The following is a 12,759-nucleotide window of genomic DNA, read 5'->3' as shown; positions in this document are numbered from 1 at the left end:
AGAAGTGTTTCAGAGCTTTTGAATCCCATACTTCTAGTCTCCAGCTTTAAGTTGTGATTTTTCCAGTTGAATTTGTGGTCTACCAGAAGTATGAATAATTTGAAACCTGTTCAGTTAACAAAGTACCTAACAGCCATTTGAGAGTCAAAATAACATTCTAATTATCAGGTAGTTTGTTAGTGATATTGTAATTGTGTAAATGGTTTTAGCTGTTGCTGAAAGCCATTTGAGTCCGTGATAAAATTACCATGCACATGCTAGATAGCGTATCTTTTCCCAACTAAAATGTGGGGCATGTTCATCCGGATAGTGAAAGCTCTCTGGCAGGTTAGCTTTGTATAACAAAAATAATACAAGGGTTAAAATGCTGTCCCATTTAAAACCATTTGGCTGTGAGATGAGGCCCATCGGTTTTCTGATAAACGTATACATGGGATTTAATGTCACACCAGGCAGTTAGATTTAACTTTAATATTAGAACCCTTACGTTTTAAAACATGGGTAGCATAAAGCACCACAATCCTTGATTGTTGCCAGAACTTCTGCATAAAATGGAATAGATTACTTGTTCTCATTTGATGTCTTTGAAGGTGAAAAATTGACTTGCCTCATATAATTAATTAATAGATATTTCTCTCTTGTTATATGTATATAGTAGTCTCATAAGTCTTTTAAATTATTTATTTTTTTAATGACTGACAGCGGCAAGACCTTCCAATAGCCAGAACATACAGGAGTAATTTGACTTCGTTGACTGATACCGTTTACCCATGTTTCCTACTGTGGTTGATTGCATGTATATTGTGTATGTATGTATGTATGTGTACACATATATATAAAAATTTTTTTTAAAGAAACTTGTTTTCTTATTTCCAGAGCCCTAAGTGCATTGGGGGGAATGTTCTATAATTCATTTTCGCTGTTCAGATTAAGACGTCCTGCTTAAGTGATTAAATTGCCTTGGACTTTTATTATAAGTGCAATGGTAGATGATTAACATTTTATTTTTTGGTTTTGAGTACTGTGGCGTTTTGTTACAAATGTTTTGGATTTGTCATACATTGTATATTTTCATTTAACTGCTGTGTTGCGGGTGATGGTCACTTTCCATTCTTACAATTATTTTAAAGTTGTCACAGTAGCATAAGTCGGCTTCATGTATAATTGTGTAGTACGCAGTAGAATTAGAACCCATGAATAGGCATTTTGCAGTGGAAGATTGTATTACATTCTGCCGTTCAAGGAACAAAGGCCTAGGTTAAAGAAGTGAATAATTTTTCCAGCTGATTTTCATTGTTGTCCATTACATTGTTTTTATGGAATATCATAATAAAAGTCCAGTGAGTCTTCCTGCCATCTATTTTTTTTTATTTAACCGGGCATATGATAGTGTTAATTGGATACTATTGCACTAATTGCTTTTTTTGGCGGGGGTAGGGGTATTTATTTGTGTATATATAAGTGCCATCCAATAACGAGTAGATAGCCACACTGTTCTTGATTGCACTTTCATAGTTAACTTTTTATTATGGGTTTTTAGAACTATGGCAAGGAAGTGTTTGGATTTTGAATTTAGGGTTGACTCTTTGGATCCTAAATTAACTAGAATTAATGAAGCACCATCCAGCTTTCTCATTGAACTTTGATGCAAATGTGGTATAGTTGGTGTAATAAAAATTCAAAGCTTTCTACAGTTCATTGATGCGAATATTGTGCTGTGAATTAAAGAGATACATTTTAAACCACTTATCTTTAATTGTTGTTGCTATGCTAGCAATATTCTAGGAACAGGGTTAACACTGTATCCAAAAAGATGCTATGATGTGGTGATTGCTGGTCAGAAATTCTGTTGATTCACTGATAGAAATTGGATAATAGTCTCCTGAGCCGATTTTTCCCTTCCCATCTTTCTTTTGTTCCAGCAGGTTTCACTTGCCTATTTGGAGGCTAAATGTTCATTAGGGGTGTTGTGGTTGGTGCTTTTGAAGTTTTCAAACACGCTAAGAACTGGAAGGCTTGGTAGAAGTTGTATCCAGCTTAGCTTGTCTTAAGATATTTGGATTTTTGGCTTTGGGAACTGAGTTTAAAGAGGCCCAAGCGTATAGTTTGTTTCCTTACCTATATCTGAGTTAGCCGTACATTTGTATACAAACTTGTTGGAGTAATTTCTTTTCCTAATGTATGATCTATGATTAACTCAATACTTGTAGACCCTGTGAATTGGTTTTAGAGTTTTGAGAGAGTTCAACAGTTTCAGAATATTTTGTTTAAGCTATCATTTGGACCTTCTAATTGGTAAAGTAGGATGTTGAATTAATGGAACTGTTGAGTCTTAGGATTTACTAATTATGTCCTCGAAGCATTGTGAGGAGGCTCTTCCATTTCTATTTCTTGTGTTGTAAATGAGTGATCATTTTCCAGTAAAATGTTCTCTTTTTTTGGTTGACTGTAACATAATTTACAGTAACTAGAGGATTTTTAGTGGATTGTATAAGGTTTTGGAAATGCCTTTAAGTAAATTTCTTCTTATGAGGAGGGGGCATGGATTTGGAATGAGAAGGGAGCTATCAAAGAGACCCTGTGCCCCCCCCCCCCTGATTTATTTTTTAATTTTTTCTCTTCTCTCCCTCACCCCCCCCAAAAAGAATAAAGGTTACTGTTGCCCTGGTGTGTTTTCACACCCCTTAATGGTCATAAGCTGCTCATAGCCCCCAAAGGCTAGCTGGAGCCACTTTATGTAGTACTTTCCAGCGCGACTTCTATACCACTGTGATTTTGACTTCCCACTGGGTGACCGTTTGTAGAGGTCCAAAATCATGTGACACAGGGCTGGCCTAGGGAGTTGGCAGGGCTACTTTAGTAATGATGGAAATGCCATTGTTGTAATTGATCAAGTTTAAGCTCATTGGACGAAGTCTCCATGTGATGTTACTTTATTCAACAGTTTTTCAGGTTTGTTGACCACTGATATTTCTGCGAGTTGATGTGTTCTGTAAATCTGGTGTCATGTAGTCCTCATCTTTGCGGTTTTCATGCTGGCTGTAGTTAGTTGCCAATGTTATGTTAATTGATCCTTTTCTTTGGAATATTGGAAATAGATTTTGAATGACAGAAGCAGCATTTTTACAGTATTTTTATGTCCTCTGTAACCTCCAGATTGTTGGGGGATTTCCTTATACTGTTTAGTCTGTTTGCTTATATACTGTTAAAATCCTTTGTTGGCATCTGGGGAGAGTTGGCTTCCTAGTTGGGGAGAAGGCGCTTTTCTTGTTTTGTAATGGCACTTTTGTGCGAAGTCTTTTTTCATTATGTTTGTCAGCTGATGTAGTAATTGTTTTATCCATGAACAGGGCAATCGGGGAAGGGGTTTTTGGAAGCTCCTAAATAAGTGGGTCTTAATTGAAAAAAATGTATACCTATGGTAAACTGTTTTGAAGGGAAATACTGGTACTTCATTAAGTAGTCTACCAATAATGAGGTCTAAAATGTGGAGTGATTGTTTACCAGGGAGACATTATTTGAGACTTTGCCACTGGTCATTTATTCCGTGTTCTGACAGGTGATAAGCTGGTTAAAAAAAAAAAATGAATCTGAAATTTTCGATAGGCTCATACTAATTTTCCCCACTGCTTGTAAGATTAGATAATACAGTGTAGTTGCATCTTGGAGGTGTTAGACCTGTCAGCCCTTTGGGTGGTCCCTCCTCATCATTATTTATTTTGTCCCACTTTTGCCTCAAACCCTGTTTGAATTTTTCCTTTTTGGGAACCACCAGACTTTTTCGTGTTGCTGCAGATTCAGGGAGCCATTTTAGCTACCCCTGAAACTTCTGTCTGAGGGCCTGGAGCACAAGATGGTGGCCACCTGTGACATCACCAGCATCCACTGGAACCTACCAGCACCTTCCAGAACATTCCAGGAGATTCCAGAACTCTGTGACAGTTTGAGGCGGTTTAGAATGTTGGGAGGTTAAGACCGAGTGTTGGCAGTTGGAGCTGGCAGTTGGCACCTGACTGGTGAAGAGAGAGGAGCACAACAGTGAAGGAGGAAGGAGTGAAGCAGCAGGGGTGGAAACTTGTGCCTGGAGTGGGGTCCATAAACCCACCCTTGATACTTGTCCCTACTGATGGATCCCAGCCTATAGCCCTGTGTGGGAAGAAGACAGAAGAAACTTATCCTAAGGACCTGGACAGCAGGAACAGGCCTTAGAACCAAGAAAGCAGCAAGATCCTGACCTGGAAACTGGTTTCCCTGGAGTCCGGCGTCGAGTAGCCTGAGACCTGGAGCCCGAGGTGGAGAAGCGGCGCTGACTGAAGTAGCAGACGTCGTACCCGGAGCCGCCTGAGGTCGTGAGAGGGCGCCGACTGAGGTCGTGAGGAATACCAGAGGTCGAGGAGGGAGTGAACCGAGGTCGAGCGAGCGGCGTCATCGGAGGAGTGAAGTCCGCCCTCCGGAGTCGTCGGAGACCGAGGTAGAGGAGCACCGGAGGTCGGGAGTGAGGATCGCACTCCGGAGTCGCCCGGAACCTGTGTGGAGGAGCACCGGAGGTCGGGGGTGAGGATCGCACCCCGGAGTCGCCGGAAGTCGACCTCGAGGCCAGGCCGGCCGACGTCATCGGAGCCGAGAGCGCCATCCGACCGGAGCCGCCCGAAGTCGACATCGTGAAGAGACTGCCCGACGCCGTCGAATCGGAGGTCGAGATCGAACCGAGGCCACCGACATCGGACCGGAACCGCCTACCGGCGTCGTCAAAGAACTGACATTGTGCCGAGGCCGCCGAGACCGAACCGGAACCGCCTCACGGCGTCGACACGACTCCAGCGGCGTCGGAACATCAGAAAAAGGGCAGTAAGTGGAGTAGAGGGCGCCTAAGGCCCTGTGGAGACCTGAGAGACTGCTCTAAGGGGCTAGGGAGGTGCTGAAACCAACCTGACTGTGCCTGGGGTGAACTGGGACTAACCTAGAGAGGTTGTGTGGAGAGAGAAAGCCAGGGCACTGGTATTCCCCCCTTTGATCTACCTCAGCTTAGGCCTCAGCCTTGTCCCAGCCAGGGAGTAGCCCCCCCTCAAGCCTTCCACAACCCTACAAGCTGTGCCTGGGCCAAATCAGCCCTTAAGAATTGAAGTGTCATCTGATTACATGAGTGTTGCTGTATACTTTTAATTATTTATTGGGGGTACTGTATTTATTGAATTTTTACCTATTTATTGCTTCACTATATTTATAGGTCCACAGGACCTGATGGTGTACAATATTTATTGGTACAGTATTTATTGCCTCAAAGTATTTAATTGTCTGTATATATTGCACTGGTATTTATGCCCTGTTATTTATGATCACCCCTATTTATTTCATCAAACAGCCAATATTTATTTGACCTGCACTAATTGAAACTTGTATATTGTGATTGTCCTATTTATTTTTCCAATCAGCAACTAAGAGAAGAAGATAAAGAAAGAATATTTTCATAATTTTTACGGTGTAGAGTCGTTTTTGGAACGGATGCACGCATGGTTATTGTATGGGTATATTGTATGCTTAGCACTGCGCCTGTTTCCTGACCACTCGAGCCAAGCTACCACAGTGTGTCCGGAAGACCACCACCACCCTTTCAGAGTGGGAGTGTGGTTTTCCAACATAAATTGGTGTTCAGTGGTGGGATAGAGCTGTGCCTACATATACTCAACAATAACTGTGGGTAGTCCATAGGCCTACACCGGGAGTTTTCTCACAGCGGCCTTCCTAATTGTGGGTTTTTGTTTTTTTCCAAATTTACTCTGGTGGTGGGAGGAGGTATTATTAAAGGTACCCCCCTGCATTGTTACTGCACAAAACCTGTCCTCTAACCTGAGTGGGCGAGATGGAGTTTGTACTAGAAAATCTAGAAACGTACACTGTGGCCCAACTCAGGGAGTTTTGCCAGCGGGAGGGGGTGTACTGTCCCCCAGGAGCAAAGAAGGGTGCACTCCAAACCAGCTTAAGGGCTTGGGGGGAGGCACGCAGGGAAAGCAAGGCTGAGGAGGAAGACAGGGATGGAGAGCCTGACCCCGAGGGGGCTGAGATGTACCAACCTGAGGTGGGGAACCTGTCAGCAGGGCCCAGGACACTTTCTAGGAAGGGCAGCACTGTCTCTAGTGGGGGCTTATCCGAAGTGGAGTTAGCAGATCGGAGGGAGAAAAGACAGCTCACATGGGACTTAGCAAAGCTGGAGAAGGAGAAGGAGGAACAGAGGATGGCTCATGAGACGGAGAAACAGAAGATGGCTCATGAGATAAGACTGAAAGAGATAGAGCTTCAGATCTTAAGAATTGGGGCACCAACTGTTCCTAATGGTGGCAGCAAAGACCAAGAAATCACCAGGGAATCCAAACCTTACCTGCCAAAGGACATAGTAGCTAGCTATGGGGCGGGTGACGACATCGCCAAGTGGCTAGCAGCCTATGAGGTCTCGTTGAGGGCCCATGGGGTTCCAGTGAAGTATTGGGGAGGAGGATTGTATAGGTACATGCCTCCAGCTGGTAGGGATGCTTTATTGGCCCTCGAAGAGGATGAGCAGACCCACTACCCCACCATGAAACTGGCGCTCATCAGAAAGTTTGGACTAACACCTGAAAAGTACAGACAGAAGTTCAGGGGTAGTCACAAACTGGGCACACAGAATTGGGTGGACTTCCTGGACTATGCAAAGAAGGCACTGGAAGGTTGGATTCAGGGCAGTGAAGTAAGGAACTACGAGGAGCTGTTTGACCTAGTACTGAAGGAACACCTACTCGAGAAATGTTTCCCTGAACTGCGGCAACACCTGGTGGATAGCAAGCTGACCAGTCCCCGGAAGCTTGCTGAGGAGGCGGACATTTGGGCTAGTACCCGGGTGTCCACAAGGGGGACTGGAGGGGATACTCAAAAGGCCGGACAGGGCGCCCCCCTGAAGAAAGAGGGAGGGGAAAAGAAAAAGGAGTTCTCCAAAGGCCCCCAAAATAACTTCCAAGGGAAGGGAACAGGATTCACCTCTAAGGCTAACCCACCCAGAAACCCTAATCCTGGCCAGAGTCAGCAGCCAAGGGTTGTCCATTGCTACGAGTGCGGTGGCGTTGGACACTATAAAGGAGATCCGAAGTGTCAGAAACGATCACCCCCTCCCACTGGAGGAAAGCCCCCCGGAGTAGCTAGTGTAGTGCTCGGGGAGGAGATGCCCTTAACTAAGGGAAGGGAGTGGGCGGGTGTCACTCTAGTGTCCCTGGGAGAACGGGAGATGGTTCCTAAGATCCAGGTGCCCGCAAATACCGCAAAGTATGGGCAGTGGATCACCATCAACGGCCAAAGAGGGGAGGCTCTGAGACACAGGAGCCAGTATGACTATGGTGCGTAGCCAGCTGGTGTCTCCAGAGCAGGTTATTCCCGATGTACTCCACCCAGCCGCGATGGCTGACGGCAGAACAGGTCACTATCCCGTGGCCGAGGTTCCCTTTGAATGGGGGGGGGTTGCAGGTTCACTTCGAGTTGCCGTAAGCCCTGCCGTGCCAGTCGATTGTCTGCTGGGCAATGACATGGAGCACAACGCTTGGAAGGAGGTGGAATACCGGACTCACACCGAGATGCTGGGTACACCTGACTGGGCCTGTGTTAGCACAAGGTCCGCGACTACCCGAAGAGGGAGTTCATTCCGGCTGGAGCCTGGAACAAAGGCCCAGCCAGCTGCCAGTCAAGGGAAGAACCGAGGACAGGAGGAGCCTGCCTCGGCGTCTCCACCCCGTAGGACGGATAGGCCACCGGAGGTGGTGGGCCAGGAGTCTGCGGAGGGGGACGTTACCAACCTGGAGGACTTACCCATCCCGGCCGAGTGGCACGTGGAGGGAGGCCCGTCCAGGGAGGAATTCTGCCAGGGCCAGAGGGAGTGCCCTACCCTTGAGGGGCTGAGGCGACAGGCCGAAGCCCAGGCAGCAGGGAACGTTGAAGGGAACTACAGTGTTTACTGGGAGGATGGCCTCCTCTACAGTGAACCCAAGGCACCCCTACATGGATCGTCACGAGCCTTGGTAGTTCCTCAACGTTATCGAGCCTTCCTTTTGGAGTTGGCTCACGAGATACCATTGGCAGGACACCTGGGGCAAGACAAGACCTTCGCCCGTCTTGTCCCACACTTTTATTGGCCTCAGATGAAAGTGACGTCCGATACCTACTGCCGGACATGTGTGTCTTGCCAAGCCAGTGGGAAAACAGGGGTGAAGCTGAAAGCTCCCCTGGAACCACTTCCTGTCGTTAGCACCCCCTTTGAAAGGGTGGGCATCGACATTGTGGGTCCATTAGATCCACCAACTACAGCTGGTCACAGGTTTATCCTGGTTCTGGTGGATCATGCCACACGGTACCCAGAGGCAATACCTCTGAGGACCATTACAGCACCTGTTGTGGCTAGGGCCCTGATGGGAATCTTTACCCGAGTGGGTTTTCCCAAGGAGGTTGTGTCCGACAGGGGGACCAACTTCATGTCAGCATATATGCGGGCAATGTGGAAGGAGTGTGGAGTGACCTACTGGTTCACGACTCCTTACCACCCCCAGACCAATGGTCTGGTGGAGAGGTTTAACAAAACCTTGAAGGGCATGATCAGAAGTCTGCCTGAAAGCCTGCGGAGGAAATGGGACGTCCTCCTACCCTGTTTACTTTTTTCCTACAGGGAAGTGCCACAGAAGGGAGTGGGCTTCAGCCCCTTCGAGCTTCTGTATGGGCACCCTGTACGCGGACCTCTTAACCTGGTGAGAGACGGCTGGGAAAGAACTCCCAGAAAGCTCCCCCAGGATGTGGTGAGCTACATGCTGGCCTTCCGGAGCCAAATGGCTAAGCTGTGGAAGCAAGCTTCTGACAACTTGGAAGCCAGCCAAGCAGTGATGAAGGCGTGGTATGACCACAACGCTCACCCGGTGGAGTTGGAGCCTGGCCAGAAGGTGTGGGTGATCGAACCCGGAGAGCTTAGTGCCCTCCAGGATCGCTGGTCAGGACCCTTTGAGGTGTTGGAGAAGAAGGGTAAGGCTACCTACTTGGTGGACCTGAAGACTCCTCGTCAGCCCCTGCGGGTGCTGCATGCCAACCGCCTCAAACCCCACCACGAGAGGCCCGAAGTCATCTTGATGATGGTGACTGACGGAGGAGAGGACGTGGAAAGCGAGCCTCTCCCTGATCTGTTTGCGTCTCAGGAAAAGGATGGGTCGGTGGAGGGAGTGATTCTCTCCCCATCTCTAACTCCTGAACAGCAGGAGGACTGTCGCCAGGCCCTGGGGCAGTACTCTGCGTTGTTCTCCCTTGTCCCGGGTAGGACTCACCTGTGCGTCCATGACGTGGACACAGGAGACAGCCCACCTGTGAAGTCCAAGATCTACCGGATGTCAGACAAGGTGAAGGCCAGCATTCATAGTGAAGTCACTAAGATGCTGGAGCTAGGAGTGATTGAACCTTCTAGCAGCCCCTGGTCTAGTCCGGTGGTGTTAGTACCGAAAGCTGCACCACCGGGTGCCCAACCAGAACTGAGGTTCTGTGTGGACTACCGGGGACTGAATTCAGTGACAAAAACTGATGCTCATCCGATCCCTAGGGCGGATGAATTAATTGACCGGCTGGGAGCTGCCCAATATCTAAGTACCTTTGACCTTACTTCGGGGTACTGGCAGATCTCTTTGACTGATGGAGCAAGGGAAAGGTCAGCCTTCTCCACGCCCAATGGCCACTACCAGTTCTGTGTGATGCCCTTTGGGCTCAAGAACGCACCTGCCACGTTTCAGCGCCTGGTAAACCAGATCCTCACCGGAATGGAGAGTTTCTCTGCTGCTTATCTGGATGACATAGCCGTCTTCAGTAACAGCTGGGAGGATCACTTGCGTCACCTGAAAGCTGTTCTCCAGGCCCTGAGACAAGCTGGATTGACGATCAAGGCCAGCAAGTGCCAGATCGGGCAGGGGTCGGTAGTGTACCTTGGACACTTGGTGGGTAGGGGAGCGGTGCAACCCCTCCAGGCGAAGATCGAGGCCATCATGGCCTGGGAACCCCCCAAGACACAGACTGAGGTCCGAGCATTTTTGGGCCTCACGGGATACTATCGCCGCTTCGTGAAGGGGTACGGTACCATCGTAGCCCCTCTCACGGAGCTCACGTCCAAGAAAGAACCTCGACGGGTAGTCTGGACGGAGGCTTGTCAGCAAGCCTTTGAGAAATTGAAGAAAGCCATGTGCGAGGCCCCGGTCTTAAGGGCCCCAGACTTTTCCAAGAAGTTCATTGTCCAGACAGATGCATCAGAACATGGCATTGGGGCAGTGTTATCGCAACTCAACGAAGAGGGTCTGGATCAACCCGTGGTCTTCCTATCCAGGAGACTACTTCCCAGGGAACAGAAGTGGAGTGCAATAGAGCGTGAAGCCTTTGCAGTGGTATGGGCTCTGAAGAAGTTGCGGCCATACCTGTTTGGCTCGCACTTCCTAGTTCAGACCGACCACCGACCCCTTCGTTGGCTGATGCAAATGAAGGGGGAGAATCCCAAGTTGTTGAGGTGGTCTATTTCCCTACAGGGGATGGACTTTCAGGTGGAACATCGGCCTGGAGTGGACCACGCCAATGCAGACGGTCTCTCAAGGTATTTCCGCCTTAGTGATGAGAACTCCCAAGGGGTTGGGTAGCTCTCCCCACTTTCAGCTGGGGGGGACGCGTGTTAGACCTGTCAGCCCTTTGGGTGGTCCCTCCTCATCATTATTTATTTTGTCCCACTTTTGCCTCAAACCCTGTTTGAATTTTTCCTTTTTGGGAACCACCAGACTTTTTCGTGTTGCTGCAGATTCAGGGAGCCATTTTAGCTACCCCTGAAACTTCTGTCTGAGGGCCTGGAGCACAAGATGGTGGCCACCTGTGACATCACCAGCATCCACTGGAACCTACCAGCACCTTCCAGAACATTCCAGGAGATTCCAGAACTCTGTGACAGTTGGAGACCGTTTAGAATGTTGGGAGGATAAGAGAGGCAGTTGGCAGTTGGAGCTGGCAGTTGGCACCTGACTGGTGAAGAGAGAGGAGCACAACAGTGAAGGAGGAAGGAGTGAAGCAGCAGGGGTGGAAACTTGTGCCTGGAGTGGGGTCCATAAACCCACCCTTGATACTTGTCCCTACTGATGGATCCCAGCCTATAGCCCTGTGTGGGAGGAAGACAGAAGAAACTTATCCTAAGGACCTGGACAGCAGGAACAGGCCTTAGAACCAAGAAAACAGCAAGATTCTGACCTGAGAACTGGTTTCCCTGGAGTCCGGCGTCGAGTAGCCTGAAGACCTGGAGCCCGAGGTGGAGAAGCGGCGCTGACTGAAGTAGCAGACGTCGTACCCGGAGCCGCCTGAGGTCGTGAGAGGGCGCCGACGGAGGTCGTGAGGAATACCAGAGGTCGAGGAGGAAGTGAACCGAGGTCGAGCGAGCGGCGTCATCGGAGGAGTGAAGTCCGCCCTCCGGAGTCGTCGAAGACCGAGGTAGAGGAGCACCGGAGGTCGGGAGTGAGGATCGCACTCCGGAGTCGCCCGGAGCCTGTGAGGAGGAGCACCGGAGGTCGGGGGTGAGGATCGCACCCCGGAGTCGCCGGAAGTCGACATCGAGGCCAGGCCGGCCGACGTCATCGGAGCCGAGAGCGCCATCGGACCGGAGCCGCCCGAAGTCGACATCGTGAAGAGACTGCCCGACGCCGTCGAATCGGAGGTCGAGATCGAACCGAGGCCACCGACATCGGACCGGAACCGCCTGCCGGCGTCGTCAAAGAACTGACATTGTGCCGAGGCCGCCGAGACCGAACCGGAACCGCCTCACGGCGTCGACACGACTCCAGCGGCGTCGGAACATCAGAAAAAGGGCAGTAAGTGGAGTAGAGGGCGCCTAAGGCCCTGTGGAGACCTGAGAGACTGCTCTAAGGGGCTAGGGAGGTGCTGAAACCCACCTGACTGTGCCTGGGGTGAACTGGGACTAACCTAGAGAGGTTGTGTGGAGAAGGAAAGCCAGGGCACTGGTATTCCCCCCTTTGATCTACCTCAGATTAGGCCTCAGCCTTGTCCCAGCCAGGGAGTAGCCCCCCTCAAGCCTTCCACAACCCTACAAGCTGTGCCTGGGCCATATCAGCCCTTAAGAATGGAAGTGTCATCTGATTATATGAGGGTTGCTGTATACTTTTAATTATTTATTGGGGGTACTGTATTTATTGGATTTTTATCTATTTATTGCTGCACTATATTTATAGGTCCACAGGACTTGATGGTGTACAATATTTATTGGTACAGTATTTATTGCCTCAAAGTATTTAATTGTCTGTATATATTGCACTTGTATTTATGCCCTGTTATTTATGATCACCCCTATTTATTTCATCAAACAGCCAATATTTATTTGACCTGCACTAATTGAAACTTGTATATTGTGATTGACCTATTTATTTTTCCAATCAGCAACTAAGAGAAAAAGATAAAGAAAGAATATTTTCATAATTTTTACGGTGTAGAGTCGTTTTTGGAACGGATGCACGCATGGTTATTGTATGGGTATATTGTATGCTTAGCACTGCGCCTGTTTCCTGACCACTCGAGCCAAGCTACCACAGTGTGTTCGGGGAGTCCACCACCACCCTTTCCAGTGTGGGAGTGGTTTTCCAACACTCTCCCTCTCTTTCTCACTCTTTCTCTCTCTCTCTCTCTCTCTCTCCTTTGCTGGACGCATGACGCACCATCCTATTTTTCTTTTTGTCTTGCAGG

General features: G+C 48.7%; 1 protein-coding gene across 1 annotated transcript in view; it reads left to right on the top strand.

Moving 5' to 3' along the window:
* DNAJA2 (DnaJ heat shock protein family (Hsp40) member A2) overlaps positions 1-12,759 on the top strand; it is a 119,244-nt gene that overhangs the window by 22,416 nt on the left and 84,069 nt on the right. The gene's annotated exons all lie outside the window — the stretch shown is intronic.

The sequence above is a fragment of the Triturus cristatus genome, chromosome 12 (assembly GCF_964204655.1).
Source record: "Triturus cristatus chromosome 12, aTriCri1.1, whole genome shotgun sequence".
NCBI classification, from domain to species: domain Eukaryota; kingdom Metazoa; phylum Chordata; class Amphibia; order Caudata; family Salamandridae; genus Triturus; species Triturus cristatus.
This window is presented reverse-complemented; position numbering and strand designations above follow the sequence as displayed.